The sequence below is a fragment of the Mustela lutreola genome, chromosome 1 (assembly GCF_030435805.1).
Source record: "Mustela lutreola isolate mMusLut2 chromosome 1, mMusLut2.pri, whole genome shotgun sequence".
NCBI classification, from domain to species: Eukaryota; Metazoa; Chordata; class Mammalia; order Carnivora; family Mustelidae; genus Mustela; species Mustela lutreola.
In genome coordinates this window covers 14,047,953-14,065,918 of record NC_081290.1, presented here as the reverse complement: position 1 = coordinate 14,065,918, position 17,966 = coordinate 14,047,953, and the positions used below count along the sequence as shown (strand labels likewise).

Below are 17,966 nucleotides of genomic sequence, written 5' to 3'. Positions count from 1 at the left end.
AAGAAGTCTGTAACATACAATGGTAAAAATATTAGATTGGCAGCTGACTTATCCACAGAGACCTGGCAGGCCAGAAAGAGCTGGCATGATATTTTCAGAGCACTAAACGAGAAAAACATGCAGCCAAGAATACTATATCCAGCTAGGCTATCATTGAAAATAGAAGGAGAGATTAAAAGCTTCCAGGACAAACAACAACTAAAAGAATTTGCAAATACCAAACCAGCTCTACAGGAAATCTTGAAAGGGGTCCTCTAAGCAAAGAGAGAGCCTACAAGTGGTAGATCAGAAAGGAAGAGAGACCATATACAGTAACAGTCACCTTACAGGCAATACAATGGCACTAAATTCATATCTCTCAATAGTTACCCTGAATGTGAATGGGCTAAATGCCCCTGTCAAAAGACACAGGGTATCAGAATGGATAAAAAAACAAAACCCATCTATATGTTGCCTCCAAGAAACACATTTTAAGCCCGAAGACACCTACAGATTTAAAGTGAGGGGGTGGAAAAGAATTTACCATGCTAATGGACATCAGAAGAAAGCAGGAGTGGCAATCCTTATATCAGATCAATTAGATTTTAAGCCAAAGACTATAATAAGAGATGAGGAAGGACACTATATCATACTCAAAGGGTCTGTCCAACAAGAAGATTTAACAATTTTAAATATCTATGCCCCCAATGTGGGAGCAGCCAACTATATAAACCAATTAATAACAAAATCAAAGAAACACATCAACAATAATACAATAATAGTAGGGGACTTTAACACTCCCCTCACTGAAATGGACAGGTCATCCAAGCAAAAGATCAGCAAGGAAATAAAGGCCTTAAACGACACACTGGACCAGATGGACATCACAGATATATTCAGAATATTTCATCCCAAAGCAACAGAATACACATTCTTCTCTAGTGCACATGGAACATTCTCCAGAATAGATCACATCCTCGGTCCTAAATCAGGACTCAACCGGTATCAAAAGATTGGGATCATTCCCTGCATATTTTCAGACCACAATGCTCTAAAGCTAGAACTCAACCACAAAAGGAAGTTTGGAAAGAACCAAAATACATGGAGACTAAACAGTATCCTTCTAAAGAATGAATGGGTCAACCGGGAAATTAAAGAAGAATTGAAAAAAATCATGGAAACAAATGATAATGAAAATACAACGGTTCAAAATCTGTGGGACACAACAAAGGCAGTCCTGAGAGGAAAATATATAGCGGTACAAGCCTTTCTCAAGAAACAAGAAAGGTCTCAGGTACACAACCTAACCCTACACCTAAAGGAGCTGGAGAAAGAACAAGAAAGAAACCCTAAGCCCAGCAGGAGAAGAGAAATCATAAAGATCAGAGCAGAAATCAATGAAATAGAAACCAAAAAAACAATAGAACAAATCAACGAAACTAGGAGCTGGTTCTTTGAAAGAATTAATAAAATTGATAAACCCCTGGCCCGACTTATCAAAAAGAAAAGAGAAAGGACCCAAATAAATAAAATCATGAATGAAAGAGGAGAGATCACAACTAACACCAAAGAAATACAAACTATTATAAGAACATATCATGAGCAACTCTACGGCAATAAATTTGACAATCTGGAAGAAATGGATGCATTCCTAGAAACATATAAACTACCACAACTGAACCAGGAAGAAATAGAAAGCCTGAACAGACCCATAACCAGTAAGGAGATTGAAACAGTCATTAAAAATCTCCAAACAAACAAAAGCCCAGGGCCAGACGGCTTCCCGGGGGAATTCTACCAAACATTTAAAGAAGAACTAATTCCTATTCTCCTGAAACTGTTCCAAAAAATAGAAATGGAAGGAAAACTTCCAAACTCATTTTATGAGGCCAGCATCACCTTGATCCCAAAACCAGACAAGGATCTCACCAAAAAAGAGAGCTATAGACCGATATCCTTGATGAACACAGATGCGAAAATACTCAACAAAATACTAGCCAATAGGATTCAACAGTACATTAAAAAGATTATTCACCACGACCAAGTGGGATTTATTCCAGGGCTGCAAGGTTGGTTCAACATCCGCAAATCAGTCAATGTGATACAACACATCAATAAAAGAAAGAACAAGAACCATATGATACTCTCAATAGATGCTGAAAAAGCATTTGACAAAGTACAACATCCCTTCCTGATCAAAACTCTTCAAAGTGTAGGGATAGAGGGCACATACCTCAATATCATCAAAGCCATCTATGAAAAACCCACCGCAAATATCATTCTCAATGGAGAAAAACTGAAAGCTTTTCCGCTAAGGTCAGGAACACGGCAGGGATGTCCATTATCACCACTGCTATTCAACATCGTACTAGAGGTCCTAGCCTCAGCAATCAGACAACAAAAGGAAATTAAAGGCATCCAAATCGGCAAAGAAGAAGTCAAATTATCACTCTTCGCAGATGATATGATACTATATGTGGAAAACCCAAAAGACTCCACTCCAAAACTGCTAGAACTTATACAGGAATTCAGTAAAGTGTCAGGATATAAAATCAATGCACAGAAATCAGTTGCATTTCTCTACACCAACAGCAAGACAGAAGAAAGAGATATCAAGGAGTCAATCCCATTTACAATTGCATCCAAAACCATAAGATACTTAGGAATAAACCTAACCAAAGAGACACAGAATCTATACTCAGAAAACTATAAAGTACTCATGAAAGAAATTGAGGAAGACACAAAGAAATGGAAAAATGTTCCATGCTCCTGGATTGGAAGAATAAATATTGTGAAAATGTCTATGCTACCTAAAGCAATCTACACATTTAATGCAATTCCTATCAAAGTACCATCCATCTTTTTCAAAGAAATGGAACAAATAATTCTAAAATTTATATGGAACCAGAAAAGACCTCGAATAGCCAAAGGGATATTGAAAAAGAAAGCCAACGTTGGTGGCATCACAATTCCGGACTTCAAGCTCTATTACAAAGCTGTCATCATCAAGACAGCATGGTACTGGCACAAAAACAGACACATAGATCAATGGAGCAGAATAGAGAGCCCAGAAATAGACCCTCAAATCTATGGTCAACTAATCTTCGACAAAGCAGGAAAGAATGTCCAATGGAAAAAAGACAGCCTTTTCAATAAATGGTGCTGGGAAAATTGGACAGCCACATGCAGAAAAATGAAATTGGACCATTTCCTTACACCACACACAAAAATAGACTCAAAATGGATGAAGGACCTCAATGTACGAAAGGAATCCATCAAAATCCTTGAGGAGAACACGGGCAGCAACCTCTTCGACCTCTGCCGCAGCAACATCTTCCTAGGAACAACGCAAAAGGCAAGGGAAGCAAGGGAAAAAATGAACTACTGGGATTTCATCAAGATCAAAAGCTTTTGCACAGCAAAGGAAACAGTTAACAAAATCAAAAGACAACTGACAGAATGGGAGAAGATATTTGCAAACGACATATCAGATAAAGGACTAGTGTCCAGAATCTATAAAGAACTTAGCAAACTCAACACCCAAAGAACAAATAATCCAATCAAGAAATGGGCAGAAGACATGAACAGACATTTCTGCAAAGAAGACATCCAGATGGCGAACAGACACATGAAAAAGTGCTCCATATCACTCGGCATCAGGGAAATACAAATCAAAACCACAATGAGATATCACCTCACACCAGTCAGAATGGCTAAAATCAACAAGTCAGGAAATGACAGATGCTGGCGAGGATGCGGAGAAAGGGGAACCCTCCTACACTGTTGGTGGGAATGCAAGCTGGTGCAGCCACTCTGGAAAACAGCATGGAGGTTCCTCAAAATGTTGAAAATAGAACTGCCCTATGACCCAGCAATTGCACTATTGGGTATTTACCCTAAAGATACAAATGTAGTGATCCAAAGGGACACATGCACCCGAATGTTTATAGCAGCAATGTCCACAATAGCCAAACTATGGAAAGAACCTAGATGTCCATCAACAGATGAATGGATCAAGAAGATGTGGTATATATACACAATGGAGTACTATGCAGCCATCAAAAGAAATGAAATCTTGCCATTTGCAACAACATGGATGGAACTAGAGCGTATCATGCTTAGCGAAATAAGTCAAGCAGAGAAAGACAACTATCATATGATCTCCCTGATATGAGGAAGTGGTGATGCAACATGGAGGCTTAAGTGGGTAGAAGAAGAATAAATGAAACAAGATGGGATTGGGAGGGAGACAAACCATAAGTGACTCTTAATCTCACAAAACAAACTGAGGGTTGCCGGGGGGAGGGGGTTTGGGAGAAGGGGGTGGGATTATGGACATTGGGGAGGGTATGTGATTTAGTGAGTGCTGTGAAGTGTGTAAACCTGGTGATTCACAGACCTGTACCCCTGGGGATAAAAATATATGTTTATAAAAAATAAAAAATTAAAAAAAAAAAAAAAAAAAAAAAAAGAAGGCACCACCTTCGCTCCCTGGTGAAGGACAAGAGTGGGGGACCTTTCCATCTGCTGGACACTGGGCACTCTGGTGAATGCAGCCTGACCAAGACTGATTGCATGATTATTATCCATCCAAAACTCAATGTGGATACATTTGTTTTCAAGCATCAAAAAAGAAATAAAATCTCCAGGTGGGCAGGAATAACTATATTCGCATTAAAGACTAATGTAACAAAAAATACACAAGGCAATAATTCATAATGAAAAAAAAAAAAAAAAATAGAAGCCCAAATCAACAACTGGGACTACATCAAACTAAAGCGTGGCAAAATAAACAATCAACAAAATGAAAAGGCAGCCTTTCGGTATGGGAAAACATTTTCAAACCATATATCTGATAAGATGCCAATATCTAAAATATATGAAGAATTCATACAGCTGACAGGCACTTAGGTGGCTCAGTCCATTAAGTGTCTGTCTTCAGCTCAGATCATGATCCCAGGGTCCAGGGACTGAGCCCTTGGCTCCCTGCCCAGCCATGAGCCTGCTACTCTCTCTGCACTTTCCCTCTGTTCATGCTCTCTCTCTCGAATGAATAAATAAAATCTTAAAAAAAAAAAAAAAGACACCCATACAACTGAATAACAAAGAAAAAAATCCCATTAAAAAAGTGGGCAGAGGATCTGGATAAACATTTTTCCAAAGATGACAGACAGATGGCCAATGGGTACATGAAAAGGAACTCATATCACTAATCATCAGGGAAATGCAAATCAAAACCACAATGACTTATCACTTCACACTGGTAAGAATGGTTATTATCAAAAAGACAAGAGGTCAGTGTTTGCAAGGATGCAAAGAAAAGGAAATCCTGTGCTCTGTTAGTGGGAATGTAAATTGGTGCAGCCACTATGGAAAACAACATGTAAGTTCCTCAAAAAAAAAAAAAAAAAAAAAAGGAAAGAAAAAAGAAGTAGGAGGGGGAGGGAGAGGAGGAGGGGGAGGAGGGGGAGGGGAAGGGGAGAAGGAGGGGGAGGAGGGGGGGACGGGAGGGCGAGGGGGAGGGGGAGGAAACTAGAGATCTAGAACTACCATATGATCTACCAGTCTCACTTCTATGTATATATCCAAAGGAAATGGGATCACTATCTTGAAGAGATATCTATACCCCCATTGTCATTGAAGCATTATTCACAATAGCCAAGATATGGAAGTAAACTAAGTGTCCATCAATGAACGAATGATAAAGAAATTGTGGTATAAATACATATTAGAGTGTTTTTCAGTCACCAGAAAAAAGGAAAGTCCTCATTTGCAGCAAAATGGCTGGAACTTGAGGACATTATGCTACATGAAATAAGTTAGGAAGAGAAAAACAAATACTGTATGATCTAATTTATATGTGGATTCTAAAACTCCAGATTCATAGAAATAGAGAATGGAATGTTGGTGGCTAGAGACTGAGGGGTAGAGAATTGGGGAGATATTGAACAAGGGGTACAAACTTTTGGTTATAAGATTATTGGTTCTAGGCATTTAAGGCACAAAAATGGTGACTATAGTTAATAATACTGTACTGACTACTTAAAAATTCCTATGAGAATAGAGTTTAATATTCTTACTGTATAACAAAATGGTGATTATGTTAAGTAAAGGATGTTAACTAACCTTATTGTAGTGTAGCAAACATTTCACAATATATACATGTATCAAATTATCACTTTGTACATCTTAAACTTTCACAATATGTCAAGTATATCTCAAAGTTGAAAATACAAAAGAAAAATAAATGATCAGGTGTTTGCTGATTTCTCTGTTCTTCTTTCTTTGTGCTATACAATCATGACTGGCAGCAAAGAGAAAAAAATAGGGCAAGCATCTGACAGGTACTAAAAGCCCAACCCAAACTAAAATAATTGAAATCAGACTGAGTCCAATGCCTCCTCATCCAGATGTTGTTAGTTTGTTTGTTTGTTTTTCACTGTAGCACTTTATTTTCCTCACACAATCGTGAGTTCCTGGGGCCTAATGTTTTCACATGACTGTAGAAAACCAAAATTTGTTGTCCTCTCTTAAGGAATTGAGAATTGCAGACAAAAATGTTACATAAATTAAAAGGATAAATGAATTTATAGTTTTAAATGCAAACTGTTTTCCAACTCAAGTCAATTAACCACCCATGGTGTTCTGGCTGGAAAACATAAGTTAAGAAATGAAAGTGGGCCCTAAGTGTCAGACCTTCCCCACCCTGTCAGAATGGCAGGACAGAAATGACTACTCAATCAGAACTATTCCCACCCTCTAGAGAAGTCCTAGAATAGGTACGTCTTATACATTTATAGTCTGTGCAGATGAAGAAACTCATGGTCTCACAGATTTTCAAACCAATGGATCTCTTTTCCATAAACATGGTCTCAACCTTAGCCACAGAGTGACCTAGCAGTATGTATTAAGGAGTTAAATCAAATATATGTACAGGGTATTAAACATATACCAAGGGAACAGTTAACTTGGATACAAGTTCAAGATCAGCAACAAGTTCTACAATCCAGTGCTGATATCAAATACAAGCTTCAAAGTCAAATTTCTTTTCAAAGGCTTATTCCAGTTTCATGAGGCTAGCATGAGTTGTATACATTTGCCAGGGCAAATTTATACTTTGGAATTCACTCACAGAGCAACTGCTACACATCTGCTCACAGTCCATTTAGAAGCATTTGTGGTGAGGGTGGAGGGGTCCAGTCCATCATATTCCTGCTTGTTGATCCACATCTGCTGGAAGGTAAATAGTGAGGCCAGGATGCAGTCTCCAATCCACACGGAGTACTTGCATTCAGGAGGAGCAATACTCTTGACCCTCTGCTCGGTGTCAGAGCTATGATCTCCTGTATCCTTTTGGCAATGCCGGGGTACATGTTGATTCCACCAGAGAGCACCGTTAACATAGAAGACCTTCCAGATATCAACCCCACACTTCGTGGAGTTGAAGGTCTCATGGATACCACAGGATTCCATACCCAGGAAGGAATGCTGGAAGAGCACCTTAAGACAGCAGAAATGCTCATTGTCAGTGGTGGTCATCTTCCCATCTGATAGCTCATAGCTCTTCTCCAGGGAGGATAAGAATATTGCAGTGGCCTTTTCCTGCTTGAAATCCAGGGTGACATAATAGAACTTCCTCTTGATATCACTCATGATTTCCCATTCAGAAGTGGAGATGAAGCTATAGTTACACTCTGTGATGATCATCATGAGGTGATCCCTCAGGTTCAGGGCCAGCCAGGTCTAGATACGGGATGGCGTGGGGCAGGGCGTACCCTCCATCAATGGGCACAGTGTGGATGACCTCATCCCCAGAGTTTATGATGATACTAGTGGTACAGCCAGATCACACAGGGACAGCACAGCCTGGATGGCCACATACATCTGGGGTGTTGAAGATCTAAAACATGATCTAAGTCATCTTTTCACAGTTGGGCTTGGGGTTCTGGGGGCCTCGGTCATTGGGACTGGGTTCTCCTCAGGGGTCAGGGCAACTCATTGTAGAAGGTGTGGTGCTGTGTCTTCTTCATGTCATCCCAGTTGATAACAATCTCTTGTTCAATGGGGAACTTAAGAGTCAGGATGCCCCACTTGCTCTGGGCCTCATCACCCATGTAGGAGTCCTTCTGGCCCATATACACCTTACTGCTCTGGTTTCAGGGTTGCCTGACAATGGAAAGAAATATGGCTCAAGGGACAACATCTCCAGCAGAGCCTGCCTTGCGTGTGCCAGACCCATTGTCAATGATGAGCTCAGTGATCTCTTCTTCCGTTGCAGAGATGGAGGCTGTAGATGCAGAGAACCAGTGGTGGGAGAACATGGAGTGTGGGTCAGCTGCAGCGAGTGAGAACTTCCAAGTTTCTTTTAATTGGAATCATGGACACTTAGTCTACTGTCACTCTTGCTAAGACTACCACTGAGAGAGAAAAAAAAAACAAAAACGGGCTGACACCCTCCTTTAAATATTTCCATGTTCAGTGCATCTTCCTTTATTAAACGAGATTCTTCACCTTAATTCTTTTCCCAAAGTTGAGTTTATAAAATATTTGTCCTGTTAAGAGTGTCCTTTGTGTGCAAGAGATGCTGCTCCTTTAAAGGTCAAGAGTAAACAGGAGAATCCCCATAACAAACTCCATGATATGCTGATTGTGCAGTTGGTTCTCCGCGAGTTCTCCTGTTTCATTCTTGTCCTTCATCTTCGTGACTATAAGATGTCTTTACAGGTATCTCCCTCTTATAATTGATGTAAATTGTTTACTGCATTGACTTTCTACTGCCATCATAACACATTACCACAAATTTAGCAACTTAACACAAATTTTTTATTTGATATTTCTGTAGGTCAGAAGTTCTACACAGAATTCAGGATGTCAACAAGGCTGTGTTCTGTCCTGACTGCTCTAGGGGATAATCCATTACATTTTCCAGCTTCCAGAGGTCTGTACATCCTTTAGGTTGTGCTCTTCTTCCTTCAACTATAAAGCCAGCACCATTTCAATTCTTGGACCCTTCTTCATTGTCACATCTGTCTCTAACCTCAGCCAAGAGAGGCTCTTACTTTTAAGCACTCATGTGACTAGATTTGTTCAACTGGATAATCCGGGATAATTTCCTATCTCAAAGTATTTATTCTTAATCATGACTGCAGAGACCTTTTGACTCTTTGTCACGTAAGCTAACAATATACACATTCCAGGGATTGTGTTCGGACATTTTTAGGGGTTTATTTTTCTGCCTACCACATTCACCATGACATCTCCCAAATATGGGAATGTACTACATGAGATGCCAAGTAATATAAAAGCAGATGCAAAATTCCACACATACCCTTAAAAAGTTAGTAACATCCAACTCATGTATTTATTGATAATGTCACAAACTTCTATGTACCAGTATGACAAATTTCCTTCTGATCAGTATGCACTCAATATAACAATATTTGATTTAAAATAAAACATTAATATTTTATAAGAAAGGCCAAGATTGTTCAACTAGTTTTCTAAAAATGGATCATTTGGAAACAAACACGTTTATATTCTCATCTTAGAAATCATTAGAATGAATGAAGATGTAAATTATAATAAAATGATCAAAGGGAAGGCTGGCTGCATCTGGCTCTCTGCCTTAGAAGCGCTGGGATGCCCTTCTTTCCATTTTCAGGGATAATCAGTCCCTCAGGGACTGTCTTATGCTAACTAAAGAGTGGAGACTGAAGGAAAAAAACAGATTGCAATTTTATTAATTAAAGTGAGAAATAAAGTTGTCACAAGCCCTGAAATTCAGAACTTATGTCAGATCAAACAGCAGATCTTTATACTGGAGCTTTGCTATATGGAAGTCATCATCAGAGGCCCCTTTATTGCACTGACTTAAGAAATAATTTTCCCAGTGGCATAATGTTCATGTACTATATAAGCAGCTCCTCTTAATTTTACTGTATGATATCCACCTAGGATTCCCAACGCCAACATAGGTGAGTTTAAAATTAGAAAAAAAAAAATGTCTCAAAAATAATTAAAACCATTGGCTCCAAAGTGTTATATATTCCTTCAGTTCAAATTTCATTAAAAGAGAAATATTCAAATGGTCTCACCTATATGTAAGGAGGGGTGAGAAAAATCAGTCCTTGTCTGGGCACAGCATGTCAGAGCCAGCATGGGCAAGGAGAAACACAGAAAGACATGTATATTAATGAAATCCTAGTCTCTCTCTAATCATGCTTATAACTTAGAGTTTTTCTTCTTTTCTTTTTAATCACCTGCCTTGTTGTCAGTCATATTGTAGAGTTTAAGACCTCTTTGTCCTAACATATCCCACATACAAATCCCCTGGGGTTTGCACCTTTCAATGCACAGTATCTGAAAATAAAATAGATGGTTAAGGTGAGATTTTAATTTTTCATCTACTAATTTTTCTGAAGAAGAGACTGACACATACATGCGGTAAGGAACTGCAAATGACAGCCCCTCAGATACCTCTATTATTTAGACTACTGCTTATTGGTCTAGTAAGAAAGCTAAGAAATGTTTTTCATTTTGAAATGCCACAGATATCTTCAGGTTTCCTGGTATGCAGTTCTTCCCATCATTGAATCTCAATGGTTTCTTTTTCCCTAAAGGATTTTAGTCTATGACTTTGAAGGCTTTTCTCTGCTTCCCCACTTTGGATTAGTGGTAGTTGAATTAGTGTTACCTTCCTAGACTTTGAGTCTATCTTTGTAAAAGATCTTTCATTTAATCCTTACAATTACAGATAGAATTTCTAAGGCATATAAAGGTTTCTTCCCTTTCTAGACTTTTAAACTTTTCAGGAATCGGCTTTTGAAAAATATCTGTGTCCAGGGTGCCCTGCATAGGGCTCCCTGCTCAGCAGGAGGTCTGCTTCTCCCTCTCCCATTCTCCCTGCTTGTGTTCCTGCTCTCGCTGTCACATAAATAAATAAAATATTTTAAAAATATATATATGTAATCTATATCAATACCTCTATCTCTATCTATATCTATATCTATATCTATATCTATATCTATATCCAAATCAAAGCAGTTGGAAGTAACCGTGTATGATGCTACTATTGGCAATTCCTTTAATGCAGGTATAAGCAAGCCTCTAATTTTTGCAAAGTACTGTGTTCCTCTGAGATAACAAAAGGTGCCCAGTTTTGTTTTTTTTTTTAATAAATGCATTTTTCTTAATTAGTTTGTGCACTCTTTTGGAATAAGATCAGAAATGTGAGAGGCACTGGGGAAATATATTGTTTATACCTAAGAGAAACTAGAATAGTGTAAGACACAGAAATGCTTTTATACAATTGTTTTTAATCTAACTTTGGGGAAAATGAGTACACACTTGGGAAACTCAATAGAAGAGTTAAATGTTTCAGATGATGGTGGGCTTTTCTGTTTACCATGATTGCTTGGGGGAATAAGTTACTTTGAAGCACATAAAGGCATCATTATATCTAATCCTGGGTAACTTCTAAAAATAAATGACCATTACTTGTGGTTCAGATGTTCATTCCTAAGCAATAAGACTGTATTTGAAAACTTCTACCGTGTTGAAATAAATGAGCAATATATTTTTAAAATATTTTATTCATTTACTTGACAGAGCGAGAGATCACAAGTAGGCAGAGAGGCAGTCAGGGAGGGGTTGGGGAGCAGGCTCCCTACTGAGCAGAGAGCCCGATGCGATCCCAGGACCCCGAGACCACAACCCAAGCTGAAGGCAGAAACTCAACCCACTGAGCCACCCACGCACCCCAAATGAGCAATATTTTTAAGCTTTTCTTAAATGTCTTCTTCTCCATGACAAAGTGTCTTTGTTCTGGAATCTCCGTGGATTCTCATTATTCTCCCAGAAATAATCTTATCTTTGTTTCTAGTATCTTCAGCTTTCTATACATTCTATTTCTTCAGTATTACCTAAGGTCTATTCTACAAACGAGGTAGAAAGGTTGAAGAGGCATGAATCAAATAATAAAAGTTACAGTGTCAAGGGAAATGAGATGATTTTGCACTTCCTGAAATCTAAGAGCAGTTTATAGCTTTCTCTATTGGACCAGCCTGAATTTGATCACTTAATTACAATGCAGTGTTCTTACAAAAGGCCCATTAACCAAAAAGAGAAAAACCAAGAGAGTTTGAGTACTGTTTATTCAAAACCTTAAAAGGATAAATAAAATGAAAGAATCACCATAAATCATTCTAACCCTGAATTCTCTCAGAGCCTTCTCTTGACATGCTAACAGGGTGGCTGGAGTACACACACACACACACACACACACGCACATGCACACACACACACACAAACACACACACACAAATAGCCTGTTTCTGGTGATTTTTTCTCTTCCCTTCAGGTTTTCTATTTACATTCTCACATTTAATTTGTCAAATCAAATGGATTAGAATTAAATTGTAAATAAGACTTCTTTATTTTCTCCCTGAAGAAGGATGAACATGATTTAAAGCATGTTTACTGTTTTAGCACATTATGCAATAAATTTGGTTTAAAAACTAAATTAATGCATGTTTTCTAAACAAATTTTTTAGACTAAGAAAAAAAATGCCCTCTTCTTCCTCTAATAAAATTTTCTTAAATTTTCACTACACTTCAATTTACTTTCTTCCACATAGTTTGTGCAATGAAGAATGGGACTGCACATATTCATCTATAATTAACAATTTATAACCTTCTTTGGAGGCAGAGATCTGATGAAGTAGGCAACAAAACATTGAAACATTATCTGAGACACACTCTTCAACAACACAACATGTACACCTGGGATTTTTATTGAAACTTTTCATTAAAAATAGTCTTTATTTCTAATGAACTCAGAAAACGGAGACTGATATTCCAAAGAATTAAGCATTTCCATCCTATCATTGAACAGTACCAGAAATGTTTACATCTGCAATTTCCTTTAAGCAGTTTAAAATATTTTATAATTAACATGATTATGAAATATTTAGAAAATTTCATGTTTTCTTTTAAAATTTCATGTAAGTGTTGGTTACTCAAAGACTTAGAATTATAGTAGTGATTGCCACTCCACATTTACTGGAGTAAATCGTAAAGGGTGACATTTTCTTAACTTACAGAAAGTATACTAAAATGGATAGCAACATTTTAGTGCTTTATAGTACCTTACCAAATGAGCACCTTCATTGTTAACATAATAACACAATGGCCCAGAGAATTTAAGGATTTCACCAAATCATAAAACTTGATTATATCTCAAGTCTCTTACTTCTTACCAAGGTTGAAAGCATTCAGCTGCTCGGCTTTAATACCCACTGGGAAACTGGAAATAACATTTGTATCTCTTTTATTACATTTTCTCCTACATTCCACAAGTTAGGCAAAATGTACATTGATATTCTACCATTTCCCAGAGATCTGCTACTTTATAAACAACATTATCACCTGTGAGGTGATGTCAAAGATGTATGCTACCTCTTCTACTCCCTGAGGAATTAAAAAGCTACTGACAATAAAAAAGACAAAAAAAGTTTGAATGACAAAGCCATAATCTTAAAAGTGATTTTGCTCATCTTTCCTACTGCAAAGAGTGGCTTAACAAAAATAAACATCCACGTCTATTAAAATATTATTCCAGGGAAAAAATATTCTAACCCCTAGTAATTATCTGTCTTTCCCCCTGAAATAGTGTCTAATAAACTAAGAAGTTTGGACAGACCCTCTGCGTTTGGTATAAGAAGATTTACCAGAGTTTATCTTTTTAATCAAAATAAAAAATTAGCATGTTATCTATAATCTACCATACACTCAGTGCTAAGTGGTAGTAGACATTTTTCCAGAACTTTCTTTATATAAGCTTGCTATATCTTTCTAAACAAACTTATTAAGTCAAAATATTACTGTTTCTATTTTATACGTGAGAGAAAACTGAGACACAATTAGCTGAATCTCAAGTACCACACAGTAGCAACTCTCTTGGACACTGCTTAAACTCTGTTTCTTTGTTGGACAAATAAATTAACTATATAATCTAACACCAATTACACAGACTTAGCCACATTAATAATGCTCAACAATATTAATAAGCATGCTATAAATGCTTATTCAATGTCATCGCTTGGGGAATAATACACATGTTCCTTCCTAAAATACTAAAGAAATGAAAGGCTATATATAGTGTATCCAGCTTAGTTAATTCTTTTTAAGACATTTCAACTTTTTAAGAAGGCATATAGAAATATAGAGTTATCTACACCTAAATAGGTAGATATTTTCATATAGATATATCCGTATGTATATATACACAGATATTTCATACACAGACACGTACACAAATGAGGACAGAGAAAGAGAGAGAGACATCAGGATCCCAGACAGTTAATTTGCACTAGAACTATACTATCGCATTAGGAATAATGTGCAACACTGGGCTCTCTTTCCCTGTATGTCTGAAGCATCCTTTACTAGTGGATGAAAGGCTGATTTGGCTGCAGTTAGACAAACCCAGGTGGCTCCCTGATGCGTATCGTGTGCACATATTGCCGAGCACCTGCTGAATATTACCTCATTCTGTGCTTCTCTGTAACAGCCTTTTAACCACAAAATTAATAGTGTACTCAGAGGTGTACAAATGGAAACTAAGCACATATTATTTCAAATTGTTATTATTTCTTTCACATTGGCTTAAAGGTATTTCACCATTTTGGGACCCAGAACGGGTACATTTGTCTGGTAACACATGGTCAAGCAGAATCATAATTTTCTCTCTAATATCTGGTATAGTTACAATTTCCTTATAAAATATGCATTTCTTTGAGTGGAAAAATTCTAAGTGGTAAATATAAATGATTTTTTGTGTGATTTACTCTTTCTTTCTTTGATTCTTTTAAAGTGCCCTATTAATACAGATTTATTAATATGGTGTGGGTTGGGTTCACAGAAATGATTGCAATTTGGAATTAAGAAAAAATGTTACAAAAATCTAATCAGTGTTTATAATATGTAGTTTTATGTGACTCACTGAAAATCTATAGAAATATAGGATATATGAGAGAGTCTATGTAAGTAATATAAAGACGTGTTTGGCTATTGAGCTCAACACATAAATTTTACCTACTAAAAATTCAATTCATATAATTTTTATTAATTCTAAATTACAATAATATAAAAATTATAAGTTGAAGTAAGCAATCTATAACTAACATTATTATCTCTTATTAATTTACCTTAAATATTTAATGAGTTTCTTTTATAATTATTCTGATTCTAGATTCTAGTAACAAACATGAAAGATAGTGGTCCTCAAAGAGATCTTCATCTGTGGAAAGTTGGGCATGTATAAATAGATGAAAAAGAAAATATAAACAGATAGTTAACTAAGAAATTCAAGGAAGTTTCCTGGAATTCTGAGACTCCAGTGTAAGCATGATTATAACTCAGATTATTCAGTCTATCAAGAAAAGATGACCAAGAAACTAATGATATTCAGACAAAGCTAACTATGCCACGTACCAACTCTTGAACTCCATCATCGCAAGTGTAGAAAATCATCATCTCTTAGATTTATCTTGGGTTGCTTCTTGCGAAATAGATTTTGTTATCTTTGTTTCACCGAGTGCTACTTCTACTCATTTTAAGTGAAATTTTGAAAGAAACAAACATAGTGCTTGTGTGGGTTAATACAAACTTTATTAATAAATATTTGTTTGTTCCTCCAGTGTTATCTCATGTTAATATTTCTAAGCACTGAATACCAAATTATTCAAGTAAGTTAATAACCAATCATCCAGCATGATCCTAATTAGTTTGTGAACTTACCTACAACTGAGATATAACACTTGAGATGGAAGCACCTGCTGAACCCTGTGATGAGGAGGTATCTGTGTTTGGGCACATCTCCAATATTTAATTAACCTGTCATCTTTTATTATGTCTCTGCAAAGCATCTAAATCTTGTACAAGGGAAACATGCTAAAAATATTTTGAAACCAAACCTACCATTAATTTAAGGTTAGTCAAATATGGGCATCATATAATTTTTATAAATTACAGTATTTTTCAGCTTTTTTATGGTTAAAGTTCAGGCAAGTCCAACTCAGAGTAATTTTAAATAGATTAAGCAAAGCAAAACTCAGAAAGATGTGATTCTACTTCACTTGCCATTACTTTGTAATTATTCTTTTCAGCTAGGCTCAAAACTCAGAAGTGACACACTTTGAGCAATATTTTGCCTGAAAGAGCCTGGACTACAAGTACATTCAGAATTATGACATAGCATACTTTAATTATATAATATGAGGTCCTATACAGAAGAGTTCTATTTCACTAGAATATTTATCACTATTTTATGTGTGTGTGTTTGTATGGTGTATACAATTACCAGTTCAAATAACTACTCTATTTCAGGAATTGCTCATGAGTATAGAACCCCAAGTTAAGTTTGGATTCAGGGTTCTCTAAGTGATGTGGTACTTAACTCAGATATGACATTTTAACTAAAGTAAACTCACAAAGCATATCTATAGGTAATTTTTATTAGCAGCTCTTAATTTGTCTACTTGTTCCTGAATATGTTTTTGACAAAGCATAATATTTAGAATATAATTAAGATTTCCCTAGCCAAGATATTTTTAACCAATGGTTCTTTTTATTCATTGAAATTTCTATCAATTATTCTATGGTAATAGTCCATTAAAAAAAATTAATTCCCATTTGCTATTCCAGACCAAGTGGTGACCAGGAAAGTAAACTGGTTGTGGCCTTTTCTGAAAGGGACAGGTAGTCTCAGTATTTCATAGAAGACTCGTCCATAATTCATGAATGTGCAAATTTTCCCACTGCAGAATACATTTGTGTTAAACAGAGCACTTGTAGATGACATTTGTGGCAGGTGAAAGCTCACATCTTTTAAAATGTGAAATTTAATCTATTATAATCTGATTTTTTAACATATATTGTCTGCTTTTTCTTTCCTTAAAGCTAATAGTAGTAATAACTACTATATAATTAAAAATACACTTGAATGTATGGTATCACCTAAATTAATGTAACATATAAAAAGAAAAAAAAAGGGAGGTGAGCTCCTGAGTAGCTCAGTCAGTTGAGCATCCAACTCTTGGTTTTGGCTCAAGCCATGATTTCCCAGTGGTGAGATCAAACCTTACATCGGGCTCTACACTCAGCTAGGAGTCTGCTCAAGATTCTCTTTTTCTCTCTCTCCCTCCGCCCCTACCCGGCTTGCATGTTCTCTCTCTTTCTAATAAATAGATCTTAAAAAAAGAAAAGAAGGGGCACCTGGGTGGCTCAGTGGGTTAAGCCTCTGCCTTTGGCTCAGGTAATGATCTCAGGGTCCTGGGATCGAGTCCTGCACTGGGCTCTCTGCTCAGCAGGGAGCCTGCTTCCTCCTCTCTCTCTGCCTGCCTCTCTGCCTACTTGTGATGTATGTCTGACAAATAAATTAAAAAATTCTTTAAAAAAAATAAAAGAAAAAGAGGATGAATAGATCCATTAATTGTATAAATTGTGCAAGAGCATAGATTTTCCTAAATTCTATAAATGCCAGTACCAACACATTGTAAATGTAACATACAAATATGTCTCTGACATAAGTCTGGCTTTTTCCATTATAAGGTGTAACTCAGTAGGATTTTTACTCCTAGAAGTTACACTTCCGTATTCAATCAGTAGATTACTATTACTGCTCCACGATGACTAAAAATATATGTAACTCTTCCAACTTCAACTTGCCACCATACAGAACAGTCTGAGGTTTCAATAGTTTTGACTTTTGGCAAAATGTTAAACTGCAAATGTACCACCACTTATCTGGAATTGTTTACCTTTTTATAGTAGCTTTTGCCTAAAACAAGAGCATGAATGAGATGCCACAAATTAATGCAATGTTTTGGTCCTCATCAAATGTAGATGATTTTTTACAAACCAAACACATGATCCAATAGATGACTAAATAATAGAAATTATTTGACACTATTTATTTAAGTATATAT

The 17,966-nt window shown here is 36.6% G+C and overlaps 1 pseudogene; it reads right to left on the bottom strand.

Annotated features, from left to right (window-relative positions):
- Positions 1-7,144: 7,144 nt before the first annotated feature.
- LOC131828688 (actin, cytoplasmic 2-like) lies at positions 7,145-8,300 on the bottom strand (annotated as a pseudogene).
- Between the last annotated feature and the right edge of the window lie 9,666 nt (positions 8,301-17,966).